At 48.8% G+C, this 24,859-nt stretch overlaps 1 long non-coding RNA gene across 1 annotated transcript; it reads right to left on the minus strand.

Moving 5' to 3' along the window:
* LOC308469263 lies at positions 1 to 23,157 on the minus strand. Its single transcript, XR_013982068.1, has 3 exons — positions 23,044 to 23,157; positions 2,833 to 4,186; positions 1 to 148 (listed from the first exon to the last, which is right to left on the minus strand). It is a non-coding gene; the product is annotated as an uncharacterized lncRNA (long non-coding RNA).
* Between the last annotated feature and the right edge of the window lie 1,702 nt (positions 23,158 to 24,859).

A 24,859-nucleotide genomic window follows, 5' to 3' on the forward strand; every position in this document is an offset into this window, starting at 1 on the left:
GACACCTGGAACATGTCAGTGTCCTGCTTCCCAGACCCTCCTGAGCTCTGACCCAGAGAGAGGTCCTTTCAGAGCTTGCCAGCGAAGGCCTTTTAACTCTCCTAACCATCCTGCATGATGGTCCCTCAATAGTTCTGCACAGGATGAGCTGCAGCCAAAGCAAGTTCTGCTGGGAGGCTTCCAGTGGTGGAAACTACAGGGAATAATCTCTTTCTTTCAGAAATAAGAAGGTGTTGCATATCAGATGAAGCCCAACAGCCACACATGTTGGGGAAGGCTTCATCTACCAACAGCTCTACCGGCCGGTTCCTATCATCTTCTTTGCTCTATTTGTTTATCCCATCTGTAGCTCACCTTTTTTCCAAGGAGCTCAAGATACCATACCTGGTTTTCTCTCCCCCCCCCCCCATTTTATCCTCACAACAACCCAAGTGAGTTTCATGGCAAGAGTGGGGAACTGAATCCTGGTCTCCCAAATCCTACTCCAGCTCTAGCCATTAAACCACACTGACTCTAAAGCTCTTGAGCAGGCCTGCGTTATTTGTGACCCTCCAACCAATAATCAGATCACTGGCCACTGGCCTACCAGAGGTATGATTGCCACACCCACCCTGTTTTTGTGATCCTGGGCAGAGCACACCAGCCTTGTAAATAAACCATCAAAAGTTATTAGCTTTCTTTTATTTTCCCTAATCTGCTGGGGGCTGGAAAGTGAGGGACAGAAGGCTGCATTTCTCTGCTGGGTGCAGAGGAGGGGGCTTCCCTCTTGGTTTCTACGGTCAGCGCAGGGTGGAACAAAGTGCTCTGTGCCAAGGTCAAATGGCCGAAATATTGGGAAATTTTGGAACAAGATGGAGATAGACTGAAATTGCAGAGTTTTGAAAAACTAAAAAACAAAGTGCAAGACTGGCTTCATTATTATCAGATAATGGAGGCATTTAAATAAGACAGGAAAATTGGCTTCCAGGTGGAAAGATCAAAATTAGAAACAGAATTGTTAGAACCCAAAACTAAGAATTTGTCAAGAATGTATAACTTGCTGCTGAAATGGAATACTCAGGATGAAACGGTAAAATCGGCTATGATTAAATGGGCACAGGACGTTGGACATAACATTATGTTTGCTGACTGGGAACAGTTGTGGACCACAGGTATGAAATTTACGGCATGTAATGCCTTAAGAGAGAATATTATGAAAATGATATACAGGTGGTACATAACCCTAGTCAAGCTTGCAAAAATTTATCACTTGCCCGATAATAAATGTTGGAAATGTAAAGAAACTGAAGGTACATTTTTCCACCTTTGGTGGACGTGCCCAAAGATTAAGGCTTTCTGGGAAATGATATATAATGAATTAAAAAAGGTATTTAAGTATACCTTCCCTAAGAAACCAGAGGCCTTCCTCCTGGGCATAGTGGGCCAAATGGTGTTAAAAAAGGATAGAACTTTCTTTATGTATGCAACAACAGCAGCAAGAATACTCATCGCAAAGTATTGGAAGACACAAGAACTTCCCACGCTGGAGGAATGGCAGATGAAACTTATGGACTATATGGAACTGGCAGAAATGACTGGTAGAATCTGTGACCAGGGAGAAGAGTCGGTGGAGGAAGATTGGAAGAAATACAAAGATTATCTTCAGAAACATTGCAAAATTAAAGAATGTTAGAGTGATGTTGGACTGAAAATAAGCGGTTTCCAGCTGTACAGGTTAAGGTTAATAACAGACTAAGACTAAAGATTAGGATTAAAGATGTTTAATGAAATGGAAATTTGACAATTAAGAGGAAAAATTTTAATGTTACATTACATTACATTAAGACTAAAGATTAGGTTTAAAGAAGTTGAAGTTATATATTTCAATATTATATTAAAATTAAAGATTGGGACTAAAAAAGTGGAAAAGAAATTGCTGGACAAACAATTTGGATTGGAATACAAAAGAGGGAGGTACGAGGAAGTCCAGAACATAAGTAAATTTAAAAACGGAAATGGAAAAGAGATATTGTTTTTAATTGTTATGTTCTTTTTTATTGTTGATTTTTGTCTTTTGTGGTTTTTTTTATTTTCTCTTTGAGATTTGTATGGTGTATTTGTGTATCTTTTTTTGATGGTTTTTTTCCTTTTTTTTTCTTTCTTTGTTGTTTAATTCCTGATTGAAACTTTAATAAAAATTATTACAAAAAAAAACAAAAAAACAAAGTGCTCTGTGCCACCAGCAGTCTTGCTTGTCTGTATTTCAGGATAGCTCTTAAATACAAGGTTGACATATACAGGATGGTCCACATCAGCAGGGCTGAGAGTGGGGGGTTCTTGTCATCTGGGCAGCTCAGGACCTCCATACACACTGCCCAGGCTTGCGCCCCAGAGAGGTCCCCTTGGTGCTGCTAACGCCGTGAAAACAATGCAGGCAGGAGACAGCAGCTGCTGGTCCCCGCGGCCATCGTGAGACACACTCCTTTGCCTCCCAAGACAGACGGATGCAAAAAACCATGCATGGCTTGGAGGACTGTAGTTGTCTTAGCAGGCCTGTGTTTTGCAGACCTGCTCCAGGATCACCACAGCAACAGAACATAGGACGATGTCAAGCAGCTTGGTCAGTAGTTACCTGGGTCTTCCTCCCCCCCCCCCTCTTTTGAAGATGGGCACACCATTTGCCCGCCGTCAGTCTGCAGGGACCCCACCTGTTCTCCAAGAGTTCTCAAAGATCATAGACAAAGGCTGTGAGATGACACCCGCAAGCTCCTTTAGTATCCTTGGATGCAGCTCATCAGGCCCTGGAGATTTGAATTCCTTTGAAGTAGTTCCTTTGAAGTGTTCCCTTACTACCTCCCTATTGGTGAGGACCAGGTCCAAGTCATGAGTTTATAGTGGGCTTGCAGTCCACCATGCCTGCATTGTGCCCTGCCGGGTGTGCAACAGTCATCATCCTGTTTTGCTATCCCAGGCAGGCAGGAGAAAACGGGAACCTTACCAAACCCTAAAAACAGGCTGCAGGGACAGCATGTAGGGATAGCGCTGTGTGAGCTTATGCCTGCTTGCAGGTTTCCCATAGGCATCTGGTTGGTGAGAACAGGATACTGGTCTAGATCCCTTACCTTTACTGGTCTAGATGGGTCTTTTGGCCCGATCCAGCAGGGCTCTGCTTATGTGGCAAAACCCCCATGTGGTTTACACTTTCTATGTCCCTCTCTTAGGCTTGCATTACAATGCGAATACATGACTTTACAGGCTGACAGATGCTCGGCTGCCTCACATTGGACAGAGTTTGGCTCTCCGTTTGCCGCAGTTGCCTAGCCTCCCTCTCTCTCAGTCCTGCTTTTTTCCAAGCCTCAGTCGCCAGGTCCCCACCCAGACTGAGTCAACAGCATGTGTTTGAAATGTCACATGGAAACCACGTCCGCCTCCCAAGTCCAGGAGGGCTGTTGCCGTGGATTTTGTCCTTCTCTCTTTCTCTCCTTCTCTCTCTGCTCCTTTCTCTCTGTGTTACTGTGTGCTGCTATGGCATGTGATGTGCTAGGAATGTTATAAAAGATGACGCTGGGTCTCTGTGAGACTGTCACTTGAGGGGAGACCCTGCCTTGTGTCTCACCAAGGGTCCATCCAGATGGCTTTAATTTCAGTGATCTGGGGAATGATGTTTTATGGCATGACACTGTTTTATGTTATGTCATAAAAACAGGAATTGAAGAGCTGTTTTTGAAATTCTTCGTGAGATGATGGAATGCATATGATTCAGTGCTAGACCTGATAGTTCTTTGACTGGGATATCTGAAAAGCTCCTTAAGGATGTAAGATAGGTGTGTTTTTTAAAGCAAACCTCTAAAGGATATATACATTACAAGCAAGTTTAAAAGGCATTCCCTGCCCCCAGAAAACCCTGGAAACTATAATCCGGAAGTTGAGTGGTAGTGGTTAGTGGTCCCCAACACAGCCAGTTTTAAAAATGACAACTTTATTTTTCAGTTTCATTAAAAAAAATATAACAAACAATCCTGCTATACCCCTATCCCACAAGAAACATTCCCTGAATATGTAATGTAACTTATACAATCAAAAAATAAGCAGATTTGTAGAATAGTTTAAAGTTGAATGCACCGTTAAGTGTCCTCTAGCCTCCATCCTAACAGATTGTCTGAGAGTGAGCCATGAGTTGGTGGTGATGAGACGGCATTGTCCTTTCCTGTGTATTAAATAGAAAAATGTACTTTACCATTTCAAAATCAGATTTGGTCTTTGTGTTTCCTAGTGCTCCAAGATGCTTTGTTGGTTTCTCCACAAGAGCTCTATTCCATAGAACGTCTGGAGCATCTGCTTTCCAATCTTGTGTTAATCAGTGTACATGTAGAAAAGGTTCTTTCTTATGGCCATCTAACAACAGATGTAGTAAAGCTAGGCACTGATCAGGTTGTATCATCTGTTCCGTAATAGACGAAACGTCTTCAGATCCCATTTCCCAAAATAACTGTACTCTGCTTGAGCATCATCAATACAAATGGAAGCTGTGTGCAGGAGAACTTCCAGGTGCAGGGCTTGCATCAGCACCCAGCATCCTTGGGCAGCTGCCAAGGCTTCAGGGTGTTGGCGCTTTGCCCAGCCTCACTTTATTTACTGCACTCTGAACGATGCCAGGCCAATGAAGCTACCCACCCTATTAATTATCCACAAAGCACTTGACCTGGCATTATTCTGGGGCATTGTAGTAAATTAAAGGGGAGTGTTGCCACCACAGCCAGAAAAGCCCTGCAAGGCCCACTAGTAGAGGGGCCCACCAGAGGGCGCATTGTCTAGGGCCTCCTCAAGCCTGAAGTTGGCCGTGGGTGACCCACAAGACACAAGTATTGCAAGGAGTTCTGTGTGTCTGGCCTGGAAGCTCTAGCAGGTGCAAAATGGTGTGGCTGGAGGGTTGATGCGGACAGACTACCACCAGTGCATAAAAGCTGGCACTGACTGCCCATGTGTTACCAGTTCTTGTATTAATTTGCAATGCTCTTAAAGACTTAGGTCCAGGATATCGTAAGGACCACCTGGCTTCTTATATCCCACCCCAGTCACTGAGATATTTGGGGGAGACTCTCTTGGTGGTACCCTGAGGCCCAGGTCAGTGGCGTAGCGTGGGGGGTGCAGGGGGGGCCGGCCACACCGGCCGCAACATCTGGGGGGTGCGCGCTCGCACTCGCAGCTCTCTGCCCCTACCTGGCTCACTCACTCTCTCTCACTGCAGTGCTGGCTGTGCGAATCCGATCCGAGCCGCTGGGTCGCCGCCCACTGTGGAGGGGGTGGGTGCCAGGCGTGCGGTGCGGAGAGAGAGAGCGAGGGACTATCTGGGGGAGGGACAGTGCAGTGGCCGCCCAGCGCAGCGCTGAGCGCGGGAGAGAACCACACCAGACCAGACCAGGCAGCAGCAAGAAGAAGCTGGCAGCGGCGGCAGGTTAGGGGTTAGGGGGTGCAAATTACTTGCCTTGCCCCGGGTTAGGGGGCGCAAATTACTTGCCTTGCCCCGGGTTAGGGGGCGCAAATTACTTGCCTTGCCCCGGGTCAGGGGGCGCAAATTACTTGCCTTGCCCCGGGTTAGGGGGTGCAAATTACTTGCCTTGCCCCGGGTTAGGGGGCGCAAATTACTTGCCTTGCCCCGGGTTAGGGGGTGCAAATTACTTGCCTTGCCCCGGGTCAGGGGGCGCAAATTACTTGCCTTGCCCCGGGTTAGGGGGCGCAAATTACTTGCCTTGCCCTGGGTGCTGACAACCCACGCTACGCCGCTGGCCCAGGTTCATGATTTAGATCTACCAGAAGCCCTGCATGTAGTGGGCCCCAGTCTGTGGATCCGCCTCCCTGCTAAGATTAGGCAGACCCCCCTCCTTGCTGAACTTCAGGCACCTGACAGAGACTTTCTTGTTCAGCTTGCATTTCAAGGCATAGTTTGGTTTTATGGTATTTTTTTATTTTGTTGTTTCATTTGTACTATCATTTGTTTTTAAGTACACCACTTAGAAAAGCCAATGATAAAGTGTTATACTGTACTAAACAAATAAATTTGGTCTTAAATGAATAAATTAACCATGTATGACACCTTGTGTTTTTAAATGCATTGCTCCTAGACTTAAGTACTGCACTGGGCTAATGAGCCATCCAAGTTCAAATCAACCAGGAAACAAACAGAACAGCCCTTTTATCAGGAGTGTAATGATGACTCCAACAATCAGAGCTGCTGTCCTCAGGACATCAAAATTTAAGGAAGCCCCTGCAGGGAAATTTAAGGAAGCCTCTGGACACTGGCCAGACAAAGAATGGAAGCAGGAATACACATTTGCCAAGTACTGTCAAATGTTTTTACATGTGCTAGAAATAATGGTTTCAGCTGCAAAGAAGCAACAGGAGCTTCAGGGAATGGATATCAGCCCAGGAAGATTTGAAGTGAGCTGGGAATGAAAGACACCAGGGTGTTAATAGTTGCAGTCCTGGCCACTTTGTTTGACTTGCTTTGGTTCCACCTCCATAAACTTCCCTGTGCGCTGCCAGCGGGGTGCCGCCTGCCTTGCCTGCCTTGCTGTATAAAATTGCTGCATGCGCAGGCCTCCCCACAGCTGCAGGCCCTTCGTCAAGGACTGGTCGCATTTTGCACAGGGTGGAATGCAGTTCTTGCATTTGTACATGAGAAATGAGGATCATGCACAATTTCATGGATTAATCACTTAATTATCTGAGCTGAAAGGTGTTGCTGATTAGTGGGCCTGCAACTGGAAAAAAATATTTTCAATATAAGCCGTTGCAAAAGTTATAGGTGGCAGGCACCATTCCTTCCCCTAGGAAGGAAGCTAGTGGAGAAAACCTCTTCTATGAAAGGACCTGGGACTCAGCTAGATTGGTAAAGAAAAGTGTTTTATATTAAAGATTCTGAGTGGGGCATAAGTTCCATTGGGCCCGGTGGGACTTCTTAGTAATTGTTTGTGACAATTTTCCCATGTTCAGAGGACAGCTAATTTCTGCTTCATAGAAATCAGGCTCAGATTTGTCTGAACAGAGAAACATTGTCACATGTTCCTTGGGTCATACTGGGTAGGGGTGGAGAAGTTGTGGTGTTCCTGATGTTGTTGGATTCCTGCATTGCAGGGGGTTGGCCTAGATGAACCTTTGGGTCCCTTCCAACTCTACAATTGTATGCTTCTATAACTCCCACCGGCCCCCATCCAGCAAGGCCAATAGGCAGGAAGCTCTGGAGGGCACCAGGTGCAGGAAGGATGGGGATGCAGAAGGTACAACTGCAGGAGATTAGGAAGGGATAAAGGGACCTCTCTTCACAATGGCCTTTTAACTTCCCCTGGGCATAAAGATCTGGCCCTAGATGGGCTGTGGCTGATCTTGTGACAGCAACATCAAGTGTTGACCTAGGTGTTTTTGTGAAGCAGCCCTTCCACAAAGCTACACCACAAAGCCACTTCCGGCTTGCCCAGGAGGTGGGGTTGCGGGCTTCACGCCCACCCCAATAGCAGGCGTAAGTGCTCAGAGCTCCTTGAGGCCTTTACATCATTAGCAAGGGAGTTGGGGGTTCCCTTAGCCGCTGACAAAACAGAGGGTCCAGCTACAACCATGGTTTACTTAGGTATTGAATTGGACACGGTCGCTCAGACCTCAAAACTTCCCAGAGAGAAGCTGATTACGCTTGGCGACCTCATTCGGCAGCTCCTCCCCCTGAGAAAGGTAACACTAAGACAGATACAGTCACTGCTAGGCCATTTAAACTTTGCTTGCCGCGTGGTTTCCCCTGGCCGTCCATTTTGTGGCCGCCTCGCGAGGCTAGCAGCCGGCCTGCGATCCCCCCATCATAGGGTTCGCTTATCTAAGGAGGTAAAATCTGACTCGGAAGTCTGGTTGAAGTTTCTGGACAACTACAACGGTATTTCCTTGTGGCAGGAGAACTTGTTGCTGCAAGTGGACTTCCAGGTTCATTCAGATGCTTCAGGCTCCTTAGGGTTTGGCGTTTACTTTAGGGGGCAATGGTGTGCCCAACGTTGGCCGTCAGCGTGGCAAGGGACCCCCATAACCAGAGATTTAACCTTCCTAGAATTCTTTCCGATTGTTGTCGCAGTGCACTTGTGGTCTGATGTCTTTAGTAACCATAGGGTTTGCTTCCACACTGACAACCAAGCAGTGGTAGGAGTCCTTTCCAGGCAGGCCGCGCGGTCATCAAGAGTAGGTGCTCTTCTGCGCTCCTTCGTTCTCAGGTGTCTAGAACTTAACATCCACTTCTCCGCCAAATTTGTGCCTGGCGTGAACAATGACATCGCGGATGCCCTATCTCGTTTTCAGATGGACCGCTTCCGCTCGTTAGCACCGGAGGCTCAGCCGCTTCCTCAGCCGTTCCCGGAACATTTGTGGAGACTTGGGGACCAGAGTCATGGGAACCAGAAGTGATTCAGGGAGTATTAGCCTCATTGGCTCCGTCCACTTTAAGATCTTATAAGAAGGCGTGGTCGGATTTCCTTAATTTCTGTAATAAATCCCGCGCCGGCAGGAGCAACGCCCCCCCCGTCAAGTCCGAGGTTTTATCATACTTGGTATACTTAAGACGTTTGGGCCGCGCCCCTAGAACTATCAACCTTCAGGCAGCGGCAATATCATTCTTTTGCAAGGTGGTATTTTCCTCTGATCCATGCGCTGATTTCGTCATACGAAGGACCCTGGAGGGCTGGCGCAGGTTGCAGCCCCCAAGCCATGACTTAAGGAGGCCAATATCATTCAACATCCTTTTCCAAATTCACAAAAAGCTGAGAACGGTTTGTTGGTCGAAGTATGAGGCTCGCTTATTTTCAGCGGCATACTCTATCGTCTTCTTCGGTGTGATGCGTGTGAGTGAGGTGGTTTACGAAGAGGGTCAGCGCGGCTCTTCCCGGGGGTTGCTACTGAGCGACCTTACGCTCTCTAGGGAGGATCTAGTATTACGAATACGTAGCTCCAAAACAGACCAGTACGGGAGGGGGGCCCTGGTTCGGCTCCTGGCAACCGGAGAACCAGGCCCGTGCCCTGTTAAGGACACCAGACGCTTCTTAGATCTGAGGACCAATTCGGCAGGGCCTTTCTTTATCCACGCAGATGGCTTACCCCTGACGCGTCAACAGTTCACGCGGGTTATGCGCTCAACACTGGCTGCATGTGGCCTTCCCCCTGCAGATTTCGCGGCGCACTCGTTTAGAATAGGAGCGGCCACCACAGCAGTGCACCTGGGCCTTACTACGGAGAGGGTTAAGGACTTAGGCTGCTGGAAATCGGACGCTTACAAACACTACGTTAGAGGAAATCTGTGACGGTTCAACTGGGGTCAATTGACCATGGCCTGTTCTTTTAATCTCTTGCAGGTGTTATGGGGGTCCGCGTCTGGATATTCGGGCACAGCATTGTGCATTGGGCCAGGGTCCGCGCCATCAATTCCGGTCTCGGGCCACGCCTCGGCTTACCGTCTGGCATCACTTTATCCTGGGTTGCGCGAAGGGGAATGCGCTGGGCTGAGATGTTGCCCGCATTTAAGACCAGAGCAGCAGCGGAGGGCCCCCCGGATGCTTTGCTGATACAATTGGGAGAAAATGACCTTGCTTACAGGAAGGCAGTTGACTTGCAGTGGCACATTTTCAGTGACTTTGAGGAGCTTAAGGCCTCTTACCCGGACATGACAATCATTTGGGCCTCTTTGATGGAGAGGCGGGTCTGGAGGGACTGCAGGTGCCCGATAGCCATGAATAAGGCGAGGAAAGCCTTGGATCAGGCGGTGGTGCGTAGAGTGGAAAGGTCATTGAACACCCGGGCATTTGTTTCAACTGTGAGGCCCTCTACCGGTTTGATGGCGTGCATCTTTCCGATGCTGGAAATGATGTTTGGCTGTGCGACATAACGAAGGGGATAAGGGATTGGTTTCAGGCATGAGAGTATTGGCGGCGAGCGATTGCTCGTGTGGCGGTAGGCATTGGTAAGAAGGGGTTAAGAGGATGTGGGGGGGGAGCGCCATCACCTCCCCCCAGTGAACGAAGGGTGGTCCGTTAAAGGACTCCGGGGGGGCGTGGCCCTGTCCGAAGCCTATGGAGGTGTGGGCCAAAGGCACGTCCCAGAGCGGTGACCCGGGGAGCTCCTAGTCGACGTGCCTCAGCAGGAGACTCCCCCTCTATGGTGTTAACCCTTCCTGTGTCTCCAGCAAATGGGCTGGAGCCGGATAGTCGATAGGACCAATGCCAAAGCCAATGCCTCTCATTCCTGAACTCAATAAAGTTGTGGCCTAATTCGCCCAATTAACCTTAAATTATGGTGTCTGGTGTCTTTATTTATCCTGGTGGGGGGGCGGGAACTCGCCACGCAAAGCCACTTCCGGCTTGCCCAGGAGGTGGGGTTGCGGGCTTCACGCCCACCCCACGTGAGCGGGGGCTGGTTTCAGCCCCTGCGAGAACAGGGGAATCCCGGCCGGGTGTGCCCCCCCAGCCAGCCAATCGGCTGGCTGGGGGGGCGTGGCCTGGGCTATTTAGGGCCGGCACGGAGGGGGCTCGCCCTCTCTCTGCCGGCTAGCCCTCACGTTTTTTCCCACCCTCCCTCCCTCTAGGTAGGTTTTAGGCAGGTTTCTGACTTTGCTATGGACTTCGGTCTGTCGCCGCAAGGGGCATGGTAGGAATTTTTCCCAATTGGCAATTTACAGCCTTTTGGTTTTTCGCCTACCTCGTAGCAACTCGTCACAACTCTTCGGCATTGGCGGTAGGCATTGGTAAGGCGGTAGGCATTGGTAAGAAGGGGTTAAGAGGATGTGGGGGGGGAGGAGCGCTATCACCTCCCCCCAGTGAACGAAGGGTGGTCCGTTAAAGGACTCCGGGGGGTGTGGCCCTGTCTGAAGCCTATGGAGGTGTGGGCCAAAGGCACGCCCTAGAGCGGTGACCCGGGGAGCTCCTAGTCGACGTGCCTCGGCAGGAGACTCCCCAATATAGTGTTAACCCTTCCCCGTGTCTCCAGCAAATGGGCTGGAGCCAGATAGTCGATAGGACCAATGCCTAAGCCAATGCCTCTCATTCCTGAACTCAATAAAGTTGTGGCCTAATTCGCCCAATTAACCTTAAATTATGGTGTCTGGTGTCTTTATTTATCCTGGTGGGGGGCGGGAACTCGCCACGCAAAGAGGTTTCTTATCACTTCTGATAAAAGTTTTCCATGGAAGCAGGTTTTTGGTCCCAGTGAGAGTAATCAATAGATGTGAATCAGCCCTTCAGGGTTGCCATATTTCAAAAAGTAAAAAACAGGAAACCATGAGCTTCATTTTGGAAATTCCCCCCAGACGTCAATTCTGCCTTTGAAATCCCAGTAATGTATGGGAAAATCTGGATGTATGGCAGTCCTATTCAGTATGCATATTAAGGTCCAATAGAGAAGGTGTGGCTAAAACAGCATGTTCCAAAGGCAAGGGCATGGGGGCGCGGCTATGATATGGTGTTCCCAGTTTGTGGATTTGGCTTGGAATCAGTGTTCCAATGAGGAACAGTTCAGGGCTGAGGAAGGCACTGAGAGATTCAGTGGCAGGGGAGCAACTAAAAATTAAACTATGTTCAACAAAACTGCATATCCTTCTTGGATTCTATCAAATGTAAGGGGAAGTTGCATTCTTCAGTGCCTCCCATAAAAGAAAGATAACTCCTAACATGTATAAAATTAGCACACCAAAAAGGTCCAGACCTAGTCCTCTTCCTGGTATGCTATATGCAGCAAGGATTAAAAATGTGGGCCCCTCCCTTGCAAAATGGAGTGGTACAATCAAAGAAGGACTTATCATTAGATTTTTGAAACACACTTCAGCCTCTCAAAATTGTCTTTTAATGAGGTAGGTGGAGCTAAATTGCAGGTATATGGTTAGAACACAATATTGAAATGGCACTGGCAAGATTCTGTCTGTTGCCACATGCAAGAAACGGCACCGTTATGCTTGAGACTGAAAAAGGGTTCCCCACTCTGGCAACGGAAACTTATTTTTCTGTCGAAATAAATTAAGAAATTGTCCAGTAGCACCTTAGAGACCAACTAAGTTTGTTATTGGTATGAGCTTTTGTGTGCATGCACACTTCTTCAGATACACTGAAACAGAAGTTACCAGACCCTTATATATAGTGGGAGGGTAAGGAGGGGTTTTTATTTTTCTGTGTTGATCCCATAAGCCCAACCGAAGAAACTAAGAACACTTTGCCTTCCTTGTAAGAAAAGTAAGAAAGACGTGTGCTCACCTTTCATAGGAACTTAAAAGCTGCCTTATGCAGAGTTTGCCTACTTCAATACTGCCTACACTGACTGGCAGCAGCTCTCCAGGGTTTCCCTAGGGGAGCCAGGGATTGCGCGTGGGACCTTCTGCATGTAAACCAGATGCTCTTTCCCTGAGCGACGGCTGAGTGGGAAGGAAGCGGGTGGTCGGGGGGGGGGCAGCCGTGGTATCCTCCTGTCACACCGTTTTAGGATCCTGCGTTGAATGGCTATAAAAGCATCGCGGCTCATTTGTATCTGTGAAAGGGAGGGGCGTGCTTTCACGCTCCCCCCTCCTTCTGATTCCCAGGGGGTGGGGTGGGGGGTGCAGATGCTCTGGTGGTCAGAGAGGTCTGGGAAAGATGCCCGGTGACACGTGCAGCGCATTAGCTCTGGCAAAGGCAGCAGCTGCAGAGGACGACCCCCCCCCCGGACGCCTTAGGGGTGGAAATGGCGCTTGGCCATCTGATTGGAAGACGCGCCTGTTCTCCCTCCCTCCTCTCCCTCCGAGGTGACTCATCACAGAATCCCATCCTCAGCTCCTGTGCAGGATCCAGGAGAGGCCCTTCGTGGGGGAAGAGAGAGCGAAGGCGGGGGGGGGGGTCCTAGGAGTTGATGATGAGGGGAAGTGTAAACAAACACACCAGTAACCATGATGACTTCAGGCTGGGAGAGTGGGAATTGAGAAGGGGTCGACACCAGGGCGGGTGCTTCTCTTCTCTCTGTCTTTTGGAAAACAGGAGCAGCAGCAGCAGTAACGGTGATCGCTGGGCAGGGAATAGAAAATGGCATGGTGGCGCCAGGGCAGATCTGGTCGCCTGGCAGGAGAACTGGGCCAAGCTCCAGGTTAGGGACCCACAAAGCACCAAGCAGCCTAGGAGACACATAGGCTTGGGCAGAAGGCAGGTAGGAATCTCCTGGTAGGATACGCAAAGGAGGGGCCATAGCTCAGTGGGAGCGCATCAGCTTTTGTTAAATTTTCCAATGAAATCCCATCAAAGCAAAAGTTCCAGGGCTGGCACTGTTGAGATGCATGGAACAAGAGAGAGTGTTTTTGAGCATGCATAAAGTGCCATTTGGTCTGCACTGAGCTACTGTTATATTACTTTTGAAAACAACAACACAAAACGTATAATCAACATGCTTTTAAAACTGGGCTCTGGTGTTTCCCATCATGTCCAGAGAAGAGTTGAGCCTGCATCTCTATTGTTAGAATGTAATGATTCCTACCCCTTCATGGATCACTGCCTTGCCGTGGCGAAGGGGCTTGAAGAACTCAGAGAAGCTATGAACTATGCCAAGCAGGGCACCCAAGATGAACAGGTCATAGTGGAGAGTTTTGACCAAACGTGATCCACCTGGAGGAGGAACCGGCAAGCTGAATAAAGACCAAATATAATCTAACCTCTGCATAAACTCTGTGTAAGCAAATGAGGATGAATGCATTTGGCTCTCATCTGGAGGAGAGCCAGATATGGAATGGGGAGGGGGGACAGAATCTTGTCTGACCCTGCTTTCACTTTATCTTGAACCAGAATAGCACTGTCTCATTACCTCTGAGAAGTTTATTTTCCTCCTCTTTATTTATAATGTAAAGTAAAGACAAATGTAAAATAAATGATATATAAAATTATGCAGATACTATAAATTAAGGCACATGGGCATACTTTTGGGGTGGGGAAGGAACTGCAAGCATGACATAGATTATAATTTTAGGACTGGGAACCGGGGATAAATTTGCTGTCATCCGGGGTCACCTGCTGCCACCCCTTCCCTTTATTTCAGCTATGGCTGAGGAGTAAACTGGGTTTGGTGGGTGGCTCATCAGAGGGAGCCATCAGCCTCTGTGGCAGAGTCTAATTACAGGGCACACATCATCAAGGAGCCTGTTCCTGCTGTGTGATCTGCTCAGGGGAGGATCCAGAAAATCATCCAGATGGATATTCAGACAGCTGGCTCAAGAGCTAAGGCAACAGCCCACAATCGACTAACCAGAGGAGAAAAGGCTGAGCAGCAAGTTGTGAGCGTTACAGATCTCTGCGTAGAAAAGAATGTGATAGCAGCCTACAAGGTTAAGAGTAAAATGTGGAACAATATAATTTTGCCTGCATCACACAAATACTAGGGATGAGCAGGAAAGAAGAGGCAGGCATGTCTCTGAACAGCAGCTGCTGGGATTTGCCAGAGGACCAGAGTACTGCTCTTTGTGTGTCCCACCTTTGGGCTTCCCCTGGGCATCTGGCTGGTCACTGTGAGAACACGATGCTGGATAGATGGAGCTTTGCTCCCGTCCAGCAAGTCTCTTCTTAGTTCTTTTGAGTCTTATCTCTCAGACCGCAGGCTGCTTTATGAGCAGCCTTCCAAAAGCTGCTGCCCAGGATTGGTGGGTTGCTTGGGTGGTCAAGCTGATCCTGGCCAGACTTTCTCATGCGTCCAGTGACAAGTTGCAGAGAGAAGAAGATGGTTTCTTCAAGCCTGCAAATGACTGAAAGAGGCACAGTTAAAACTATTACATGGCATTTCCTGCCACTTTCTGTATTAAAATGGAGGATCAGACACATTAGTTTGAAACTCCCAACAGCACAGAATCATTTGTCCAGGCTCAGACTACAGAGAGATGAGCAAACAGAAGATTCAAACGTGGAAATTGAATGGCAGCATGAGAGTGAACTCCCCTCAGCTTAATTCAGAATGGAGTCTGAATTATATTTGGAAAAAGCTCACTGGTTCCCCAAGACTTCTGTTCTGATTTGTCATATTGGCCCATGTGCACTGATCATGTTGTTTGCAGGCACTTGCTGGCCCTGCCATGAGGCAAAGTGAGACAACCACTTCAGGCAGCAGATTGGCGGGGGCAGCAGCTCCCATTCTCCTTTGTTGCCGCAAAGCCTATCCTGCGCCCCCTAAAGTGGTCTGCTGAGCTCAAGTGTGGTCGAGGATGTGATCCCATCACCACTGCTGAAATAAGATTCAACTGTTACTCCAGTCAGCTTCTGAACATGGAATGGGGAGGTGCAATGGGCAGTTACTTTGAATTCTGACCCAGCTGAACCTTCAGCCCTTTTACAAAAGATTGTTGCATGCAGGGGAGCCAGCCTGAATGAAATATTGTGGGGGCCTAGGTAAGCCCCGCATAATTGATCAGGCAACATGGTGCACACAAACCATTTGAATGGCAATGCCCATCAACTGGGGGGCAGGCCCCCTCAATTATTTTATTGTGGGGGCCAAAGCCCCCATGGCCCCTAGGAGTTGGCTCCTATGGTTGCACACCACCCCAGTCTCTGAGCAGTGCAAGATTGCAGGGGTTCCAGGCACTTACCTACGGTCTGTTTCCTTTTGGAAAGGAGGCCCAGTGGAGACGGTGCTGTCTTTGTGATATATAGTTTTTTTACACATATATACAAGCTGAGCCTTCGATGGAGGGGTTCATAGCATGGTCACCCCAAGAAGGTCTTATTGCTCCCATCCATAGCCGCAGCCTTGCATTCAAACAGAAATCAAGCATCATACTCTGAGCCCTGCTCTAGCCTGTCACCAGGCTGCACCCCAGCCCCACAAAACTCTAGTTTAAAACTCTGCCTTTGTCTTCTGATGGACTCAGAGCTGAGAGAGGGGCCCCTCCCACTTGCCCTCTGGCAGAGAGCCTCCTCTCTTGGGCTTTCCAAGGGCTCATCACCTTCCTTTTGTTCTCCATCATCCCATGCAATTTCCTCATCTGGAAACTGGCCTGGCTTATCTTTTAACATTTGCTGAGTCCGGGGGTTCATTGTCTGGCACCCAGAAACTCATACCACAGGGGAGTCTGAAATTCATAACGGGAGTGTGGCACCCACACACTCATAAGAAGACCTTCCCTTGTTGAAGGGCTTGTATACATCTCCCTGATCCTGACCACGGAATAATGGTATGTTTCTGTCTATAGCTCTATTTCTACTTATAGCTATACCCCTGCAGTGCAGTGCAGTTATTTAACCGCTAGATGTCCCTGTACATTGTGATGTACTGTACTTGGAAAGGAGCAATGCATGGGAAAGAGCAGAAAATTATAGCTGAGGTGCTTAATCACATGTTCTTATAGATAATAGAACTGTAGAACTGTAGGGTGGGAAGGGACCCTGAGGATCATCTAGTCCAACCCCTGCAATGCAGGAATATGCAGTCCCACATGGGGATCAAACCTGCAACCTTGGTGGTTTCAGCATCACACTCTCATCAGCTGATCTCCAGTACATCCCGTCCCCTCGTCCCAAATTAATTCATCACTTTCCTAAACCAGTGGTGCTTTCTCAGTATGTCCTAAAACTACCTGCAGAATCTGTTAGGGACAGCATAGAGAGTTAAGGCCACATAAAGTGACAACAGCAACAACAATAGGTTGTAACCAGTGCTTTTTTTCTTAAAAAATGTTTAGGGGTACTCTCATTTTGACTCAAGAAAACCACCATTTTATAGTTCAAATCGGGGAAAATAAATACAGTAAATGGACAAAATTACAAAGATTCACAAAATGTTTAGGGGTTTGTGTACCTCTGTGTCCCCCCCCCCCACCGGGGAAAAAACTGGTTGTAGCCAATGTGAGTCCTACTTAGAGCAGACCCAACAAAGGTAATGACTATCTCAGGTTCATTGATTTTGATAGGCTTACTCTGAGTAGAATGTAGTTCACTACCCTTCGAGCTGGCTAAGATCATCCAGAAAATTCAAGGCTTGGGTGAAATTTGACATTTGGCTCAGTTGGTTAGACCATGGTGCTGATAACACCAAGGTTGCAGGTTCGATCCCTGTATGGGCCAGCTGCATATTCCTGCATTGCAGGGGGTTGGACTAGATGATCCTCAGGGTCCCTTCCAACTCTACAGTTCTATGATTCTATGACTTCCCAGCACACAGCTTGTTTTCTTAACCGCTACCCTATTGTCAGGTGCAAGTCAGCAATAAATTACATAGAGTAAGTGAAGTCAGTGGTGTAAAGTTGGTGACTGGTGAGTGGGGAGAGTGTATGCGCACCAGTTTTTTTGGGGGGGGGTCAGCCCAGCCCTCACCACCCGCCCTGCCTGAGTGACGGCACCCCCACTGGAGCAAAGAGGGGCTACACAGAGCCGCCTGCCCATTGGCGCAGGGGGGAGCCCGGCTGGCTGACACAGCCCTCAGCCGGTGGAGTGGCTGGGCCACGCTGGGGAGGCCTGGTTTACGCCCCGTCAAAAATGGTGTGTCTGGGACCACAGCCCCCTGGGAACCCACCACACTATGCCCCTGAGTGACATTAATAGAAGAAACAGGATCTGCTCAGGAGTGCCAGGCTGGATGAGCACAGCATCTCTTCTTGGGCTGGTCTTGCTCCTATGAGGCAGTGGTGGAGACTGAAGTCCCTGCCTTCCCACAGCTGCCTAAGTCTCCCCAAACAATCTGAGACTATGCTGACAAGCCTGTCTTTGCTCCTCCCTTTTCATACTTCTGGTCCTGGGAGAGCAGTGGGGAAGGGAGCTCGACGCGGCAGAAGGGGAGACACCCTGGCCACGAGTGCAGGGGTGGGGAAGTGTGGCCCTCCAAGTGGGGCTGGACTCCAACTCCCATCATCCCATTGGCCGTGCTGGCTGGGCCTGATGGAGTCCAACTATGTCTGAATGGCCACAAGTTTGCACACATCTCCACTAGCACTGTGCCATCTTGAAAGAGCCCAAGGAGTCTCCCCAAATTCACACTCTCCTCCTTGTCCTGTAACCGCTGTTATTATTCAATGGCGCCAGCTCCATCCCCCATCAATACATTTTTTGGCAAAGGCACAGGGATAATTTTTGTGTATTTCCCCATATTGAAAAACTCAGAACAATGTACAGAGGAAATGAGAGAGGGAGGCCCTGCCCAGCTGAAGCGGCACGAACCAGGCAAACAAATGGCAGGGTGGGGGAGCAGAGTGTTATGTGCCCTCCTCACCCTGGCATTGGCTGGTCGTGTGGGGTCAAGGAAGGGAGGTGTCTCATTAGGGCAGATCTACAGGAGCTCAGCCCTTCCTCCTCCTAAGGGTCATGTCAGATGTTTGCTGCTCTAAGGTGAATATTACATGGGTGTGAGTTTCATTCTCATCTCCCTACTTGCCCATGATGCAAACAGAAAAATTGCTGAGTGGGGACAGAGACGGGGGAAGCCCCATTGTGCAAGACTTTGGTCTGGACCTAACAGAGCTCTACTTAGGCTCTGCAGCTCAGGCTCTATAGAGTTAGGGTTGGCGACTTTTCAAATGGGTGCCATTCTTTTATCTTTAACAGCAACCTTTCGTGGGACAATTAATCAGGAAAAGCATTCTCCATATTTGCTTCCTTGCTTGCTAGGAAAAGGGTCCCAAACATCTGCAGTTCAGGCTGCTGTTAAGGACACAGGCGGCAAGCAGCTTTTAAAAAGGGAGGGGGAGTGGTAACCCTTTTAATGCGGATTCATGCCAGAGTTGTCAGCCAAGCAGGGGGAAATGCTGTCTGGCCAACATATTGACCTTTGGACCAGCTGTCAGAATGCACTGAGCCGAGTAGAAATCAGCAGCAACCTTTTCATGTGTTCATCCTTAAAAGCCAGTGTGGTGCAGTGGTTAGAGTGCTGGACTTAGGACCTCAAAGACCAGCATTCAAATCTCCACTTGAGCCATGAAGCTCACTGGGTGACTTTGGGCCTGTCACTGTCTCTCAGCCTAACCTGCTTTGCAGGGTTGTTGTGAGGATAAGTGTGTGCACCAGTTTGAGCTCCTTGGAGATAAAGGTGGGATATGAATGTAATATTAGCTGTGATAGCTCAGTTGGTAGAGCACGAGACTCTTAATCACAGGGTTGTGGGTTCAAGCCCCATGTTGGGAAAAAGTTCCTGCACTGCAGGGAGTTCAGACTAGGTGACCCTCGTGGTCCCTTCCTACTCTGTAAGCCATGTGTGTGCACTAAGCAGCCGGGTTGCTAAGTTCATCTCCAACTAAAATGTGCATGAAGCTGGTGCAGCCTTCATCCACAGGTTCCATCATCATCATCATCATCATCTTGTATCCCAGTAGCGATCTCAGTTCTCCAAGTGCCAGTCGCACCCATGCACCACAATGGAGTATCAGTCAAGGACAAAAGATCATGGGCCAGGGAGGCAGAACAACCCCTAAACAGCCTGATAACTGAGCCTGCTCCGTGGTCACAGGAAGCTGACAGACTGTTGGGCTGTGTAGAAGGAAAAGCAGGAAGAGGCAAAAGGGAACAGAATGGATTATCCTGAATGTGGGGAGTCCACACAGCAACATTTCGTTGCAGGACCCACTTGTGCCTTCCATCGGTTTGTTTCTATCAGGGATAACCTCTGTTTCCTGGTATCTGTCATTGGTAAATCAGTATCCCTATCTTTCTTTTGGTAGGATTTGGGAGACCCAATAGATATTTATATGTATTATGTGTGCACACAGTTATGTCAGCTTCTTACTCGCCCCTTCCATCCCAAATAGTTGTCAATCCCTTGAGCAAATGTTGCTGAATGTGGTCAAGTAGCAGCTATTCTAGATTAAGTACAACCAGATCTGTTGTCAGATTAAACACCCTTTTAAACATTTTTATGTTTTAAAGAAGGAAATGGCTGTGGTCCGTTTACTCACACATCCTGTTTTAAAAGCCAGAGCTTGAGAGGCTATTGCACATTATAGCAGATGGCAAGAAGTGACCTCCTGAACAAAATGTTGTGTGAATGGTACTCAACCTTGGTAAGAGGATAGGGATATAATATTTATCTATTGGCAGCATTTACTGTATTTTTCTCAGTTCTCGCTAGGGATGCGGGTGGCGCTATGGGTAAAACCTCAGCGCCTAGGACTTGCCGATCGCATGGTCGGCGGTTCAAATCCCCGCGACGGGGTGAGCTCCCATCGTTCGGTCCCAGCTCCTGCCCACCCAGCAGTTCGAAAGCACCCTTAAGTGCAAGTAGATAAATAGGTACCGCTTTATAGCGGGAAGGTAAACGGCGTTTCCGTGTGCTGCTCTGGTGTCAGTTCGCCGGAGCAGCTTCGTCACGCTGGCCATGTGACCCGGAAGTGTCTGCGGACAGCGCCGGCTCCCGGCCTCTAGAGTGAGATGAGCGCACAACCCTAGAGTCTGTCAAGACTGGCCCATACGGGCAGGGGTACCTTTACCTTTACCTTTTACCATATTTTTCGCCCTATAGGACGCACCGTCCCATAAGGCGCACCTAGTTTTTTGGGGGGGGAAATAAAGGAAAAAAATATTATTTCCCCCCCAGGCATGGGGCTGGGGCAGGGGAAGCCTGAGCTTCCCCCGACCCCAGCCCCCAGAACAGGCAACTCTCCGCAAGCTGCAGGAGCCCAGCGCCGGGCTCCCGCGCCTTGCGGAGAGCTGCGCGAAGTCTGGGCGCGCTGAGCTCAGCACGCCCAGGCTTCAGCATGCAGGCAACTCTCCGCAAGCCGTGGGAGCCCGGCGCGGGCTCCCACAGCTTGCGGAGAGCTGCGTGAAGCCTGGAGAGCGAGAGGGGTCGGTGCGCACCGACCCCTCTAGCTCTCCAGGCTTCAGCGACAGCCTGCATTCGCCCCATAGGACACACACACATTTCCCCTTCATTTTTGGAGGGGGAAAAGTGCGTCCTATAGGGTGAAAAATACGGTATCTCCTGCCCTTTAGCCAAAAGGGTTCTCAAGACTGCCTTACAAAAACCAAGACTAAGGCAGTTCGTGCCCTCAGGCTCACAATTTAGACATGATATAACAGGAAAGATGGCAAGGAGGGGAAAACAAATTCAAGCACATTCGTAAATTTATATTTCTTAATGGGCTTTGGCAAGGAAGCGCAAGGCTCTGGCAGGGTCCTCTTCTCAGATGCACACCCAGTGCGACCACACTGCTCACATGGCCCTAAATCCAAACAAAAAAGCAGCCATTTCCTTGTAGGGCCCCCCAGCCAGTTTAGCCCTCCAAGACCCAGGGCAAGTGTACCTAGCTGCCCACCCCCCTCGGCATGGGACTGCACCTCAGTGTCCGTCCCCCCCATTGCTCTACTCCAACCTCTGCCATTGTTTAAATTTTCTGCTTTTTTACCTCTCAGCATTACTCCACCCCTGGTTTACTCACACCTCTACACTTGCTTGAAACTGCCATTTTCCTCTCAATTTCTTCCATCTTTGTTTAGTAAACTTCTGTCATTGTTTTAAGCCACCACTTCCCCCTCTCAGTATCTTTCTTAATGGATCGCTGGAATGTGTTGTATGTAGGGCTGCTCTGAAGATTGTTCTGAAACTTTCAGCTGGTTCACAACCCAGCAGCTGCTAGGCGGTTAACTGAGATCCGTTGATCATAATGTAGCTTGCCAGTACTAAAATATCTGTCCAACAATAGACCAATCCGAATTTCCAGGCACAATTCAAAGTGCTGGCCTTGACCTTTCAAATCCTCAGTAGCCTGAGACCTACCAAGAATACCTAAAAGATAGCATTTCCCCACATCAGCTTGCCCAATCTGTCAGATCAACCTCAGCAGCAATTCTCCTCTAGGCACTCACACCATCAGAGATCTGGTAGCAAAGGTCCAGGAAGAAGGTCTTTGCCATAGTCTTTCATTGTCATTTAGCCTTGTGCCAGGTAAAGTCCTTTTTATGGACTATAGGTTTCATCTGAATTATGCTCCGGCTGTTGTTTAGAGATCTTGTGTTCATGGGAACACAAGACATCAATCAGCCAAAGGCCTGGCTGAAGAGGAACTTTGTTGCCTGGCACCTAAAGGTGTATAATGAATGTGCCAGGCAAGCCTCCTTGAAGAGAGCATTCCACAGGTGGGAACCCACCACAGAAAAGGCCCATCCTCATGTTGCCACCTCTGGACCTCCCGTGGAGGAGGCACATGAAGAAGGGCCTCAGAGGATGATCTCAGGGTCTGGGTCGGTTCATATGGGGAAAGGCGGTCCTTGAGGTATTTCTGCCCTAAGGTGGCCCGCTGCACTCAAGTGCGTGGGAGGGTGCTTTTCTACTTCCAGTGCTGAGATTCTAGTCAACTGCCTATTCAGTTAGTCTCTGCATGTGAAATTGGGGAGGGGTTCATCTTGTCCCTTGCTTCAGGCAGCAATAAGTCTTTGGCTGTCCATGCCAAAAGGAGCATTGCAGGATGCACCCAATAACAGCCATAGTTCAATGGTAGAACATATGCTTGGCCAGCAGAAGGTCCCAGGTTCAATCTCTGGCATCCCCAGGTAGGGCTGGGAGAGACTCCCTGTCTGAAACCCTGGAGAGATACTGCCAGTCCATGTAGACAGTATTGAACTAGGTGGACCAATGGTCTGACTCCCTGTAAGGCAGCTTCCTATGTTCCTAATTCTCTGGAATGACAATAAATCCAATAGGAAATGCACAATGGGATCTGCTCCAGACAAATCCAAGAGAAAAGTGTTCTATATACAGTATATGAGGGGGGAAATGTAAGAAAACCACTAGTGAGTCTCTGTCAGGGAAAAAGGCAGGATACAAATAAATATAATTGTAATCATAGCAAGGATAACAACAACCGTGGTTGAAACCGAGGCACGAGCCAAATTGCAGTGTTTTAACAAGACACTGAAATGCCCAGGAACCAAATCAGATCCACACTCCTTGTTCCTATAACAAAAGTGCTCGATTAATATGGATGCTGCTGCCATGGAAGCCTGTAAGCTGCTCTTCTGGGACCACATCTGGCCCTCGATTCACGTCAACGTCTTCATTTGTTTACACATTTATGGGGTGAATCAGAGTCTGGGCTTGAGAGAAAAACTGGCAAGATAGGGGAGCTTTCTCTTGACTCACCTCTCTTTCATCCTCGGATAAATGCTCATGTAAACAAAGGCAGGGTTGTTATCTCTAGCCTGCAGTGGTGTGAGCAGAGTTCAGAGCTCCATCAGGACCAGCAGCATCCTGTGAAATGAAACACGGAATCTTGGAATTCCTTCACTGGGAGACAGTAGATGTCTCAGGGGGCAACAATCCCTAGAACAACATGCCTTGGACTCTAGAGCAAGTAAAGGTGTCCTCTTAATGTCCGCCAGAAAGGAGTGCTATATCTCAGCACAGACAGCAGGGGAGTTGTGGGAGGGGACCTGGTCATACACCCCATCTCTGAATGACCTGAGTTAAGGGCCTGACAAATCTGTGAAGCTGTTTCCAGGGCCAGCCTTAGCATTAGCCAGAGCCGCCCCTACCATTAGATGCTAAGGGGCCGAGAGTGGCATCAGGTGTGAGAGGACAGAACTATGTGTGCCACATAGCCTGCCCTGTTCCCACTAAGCTAGCCTGCTGCCTTCAGTGGTGGTGGTGGATGCTGCCCCATTGCAAGTCTTGAATTAGCATTCAGCTGCTCTCTGCTTGCCTTCTGGATGTGGAATGGGAGGCCTGGGGACTCCCTTTCTTCCTTTGCCTTGTTGTACTTAGCAGAGTGTCTTGGACCAACCCTGGCGGTGCCAATGAGCACTTGTGCTAGAAATCCAAAATCTAGATGTGGCTTCAGAGCTTGAGGCTCAGGGGGCCTCAGTGGTGCAGAGTACCTTCCATCAGTTTCGGCTGGTGGCCCAGCTGCACCCCTATCTGGACAGGGACTGCCTAACTACTGTTGTCTATGCTATGGTAACCTCTAGGGCAAGACAGATTGAGCATATTGCACTGATCCTGGCCCAACTTCACTGGCTGCCAATTAGTTTCTGGGGCCCAATAAAAGTGCTGGTTTTGACCTACAAAGCTTTAAACGTCTCAGGACCACAATATTTCAAGGATTGCCTCTCCTCATATGATCTGACCTGGACCCTGAGATTTATCTTCTGAGGCCCTTCTTCGTGTGCCTCCTCCTTGAGAAGTCCACAGGGTGGCCACACAAGAATGGGCCTTTTCTGCAGTGACCCTCCATTTGTGGAATGCTCTCTCCAGGGAGGTTCAGATGGCACCTTCATTATATATCTTTAGGCATCAGGCAAAAATGTTCCTCTTCAACCAGGCCTTTGGCTGATTGACATCTGGTTCTCTTTTAGATTTGTTGAAATGTGGCAACCCTAGATTATTGGCTTGTTTCTGCTCATATTTTTATTATGTATTTTGTGTTTTTATATTGTATTTTTATGTTGTGAATCGCCCTGAGATCTATGGATGAAGAGTGGTATACAAATTTAATGAAGCAGCAGCAGCAGAAGAAGAAGCTTGCTGCAGCAAGGTCAAAATACGCAGCTACAGCCACATGGGAGCTACTTCATGCAAACATCTTGCTTCACAGAGCCTTCAATGTGTGTTTCATCTCTCAACACGGAAGGGCCACAGTTCAGTGGTAGACCATCTGCCTTGTATGCAGAAAGCCCCAGGTTTAATCCTGGGCATCTCCAGGTAGGGAATGCCACCTGCCTCAAGATCCTGGAGAGCTGAGGCCAGTCAGTGTAGGCAGTTTTCTATGTTCCTAATATGTAAATGTGTGACATGTAAGGTTGGCTCATGTGTATGACCCTTATGCGGATGTTGGTGCCATCCAGCGCTGACCTGCATATGTGGATGACTTTGGATCTGGGCTTGAACAACCCTTCAAGTAGAGGACTGCAAAGCAGAACTCATGGGCACCCTAAGATGACATCACCTAACAGCCGCATCA

This window comes from Podarcis pityusensis, assembly GCF_964106645.2.
Source record: "Podarcis pityusensis genome assembly, chromosome: 2".
Lineage (NCBI taxonomy): Eukaryota > Metazoa > Chordata > Lepidosauria > Squamata > Lacertidae > Podarcis > Podarcis pityusensis.